Source organism: Lucilia cuprina, chromosome 3 (assembly GCF_022045245.1).
Source record: "Lucilia cuprina isolate Lc7/37 chromosome 3, ASM2204524v1, whole genome shotgun sequence".
Classification (NCBI taxonomy): domain Eukaryota; kingdom Metazoa; phylum Arthropoda; class Insecta; order Diptera; family Calliphoridae; genus Lucilia; species Lucilia cuprina.
This window is the reverse complement of record NC_060951.1, coordinates 3,348,441-3,350,415: the sequence shown is the minus strand read 5'-3', so window position 1 is coordinate 3,350,415 and position 1,975 is coordinate 3,348,441.

Below are 1,975 nucleotides of genomic sequence, written 5' to 3'. Positions count from 1 at the left end.
TTCGTATGTTTGGACTAATTTTATTTATTTAAACAAAAAGTTGCACCCACATATTTTTTCCATTTTTTGTATTTTTTTAGTTTAGGCCAAATGCTAATGAAGTTTTTTGGGGGGAGAGGGAAGCTGATTTAAGATTAGAACTGCATATAAACAAATGTATTTGTGTGTTTAAAGAGAAATGGTTTTATAAGCTTTTAGTTTGTTTAAGGCTTAAGGTTTTTTTTTGTATTTTTAATCAAATAAATTAATAGTTTAGTTTATAACAAATGTCTAGTTGGCATGACTTCTGTGGCGTGTTAAATAAGGCGTCAAGGTCAATATTGTTTAAGGAGGATTAAGAAGAAATACTATAGAAATTGATGGAAATAAAAGATTATGGAAATTAGGAGGAGAGAGAGAGTAAAGGCAGTTTTCAAATGGAGTTTGTTTTATTGAAAGAAAAAAAAAGAAGGTGTAACTTGGCTGATAGTTATAGGACTTTGAGTTAAAAATTTTAAATTTATTATTGATTATTTTAAAAGTTTATCATATTTGCTATAAATGCTTAAAATTTTGTTTAAATCTGGTAATTAGTTTTAAAGTTAGAAAGTTTTTAAAGTTTAATTAATAATTAAAGAAATAATTTTATTTCACTTACAGCCAACTAAACGTATGATTATTATTTAATTTCATATTAACACTCATACGCTAAGTTGGTTTTAAAAAGAAAAAAAGTGTGTGTTTATATTACTTACTTATTAGTCATATCCATAACATCGGACATCATAAGACGATATTTCTTGCGAAATTTAATGCCATGTTTTGTCTCCAATAAATATTTATTACAAAAATCCGTCAATGAAATGAAATAGATGAAACCCAATGAGGTTAATAACAAACCACGTTGCATGGTTATACGATCCGTGGTATTGGGTATTTGAAAAAGGCTGCCCAGGGCCAAACTAATCGAACCAATTGAGCAGGCTAACGAAACATAACAGCGATTTGTACGCAATTGTTGTTTAAAACCACCCGAAGCCACCATATTTTGTTGCTGTTTCTGTTGTTGTTTTTGTTGTTTTTCTGCTAAATATTATTGTCGTAGTTTAAAAAACGTGGGTGGTGGAGAGAGAGAGAGAAAGAGAGGAAGTTTTAGAATAATTATGTTCTTGAGGTTTTCTTCTTTCTTTTACAGTGTTTCTTTTTTTTCTTTCTTGTGTGTAGTTGTTTTCTTGTTATTGTTTTCTCATTAACAGCTGTTATTAATCAAGAGCCTAATAACAAACTGTTGCTTTTTTTTTTGTGCAGCCCGTAATGTTATAGAAGGATTTCTAAAGTTTTTTTTGTTTTAATACTTTTTTTCCACTTAATTAACACATCTTTTTATATCACACTTGGCCCGTTAAAGCTAAAATGAAAGAAACAAAAAAATTTTCCTTAAAAAAACACTTTTTCAAAAAAAAAAATTTTAATTATTTTCAAAAAAGTTTAAATCACAAATTAATAAAGCTTTTTTAACAATTTAGTTAATTTTTATTATTTTCTTTCATATTTTTATTATTTTTTTTATTATTATTTGTTTTTTTCTTTCTTTTATTAAAAATATTTCTTTTTATATGTATTTACCGTGCATGCTTTAGCTTTGAGTCTTAAACTTACACTGATAAAGTGCTTACACCCCTTATCAGAAAATACTGTGCATTTTGCAAATAATACAAAACACAACCTTCATAAATCCAAAATATTAATAAAAAAGCACAAAAGCAAAGTTAACAATTAAGCGTTTTTTTCATAAAAAACGCCAAAGGTTCTGTTCTAAATCAGTTTTAATACAGTTCTGCATCAATTCTGGATTAATAATGGATCATTTCTAGTTCGGTTTTAGTTCTGTTCTAGTTCTGCTCTAGTCCTGTTCTAGTTCTGTTCTAGTTCTGTTCTAGTTCTGTTCTAGTTCTGTTCTAGTTCTGTTCTAGTTCTGTTCTAGTTCTGTTCTAGT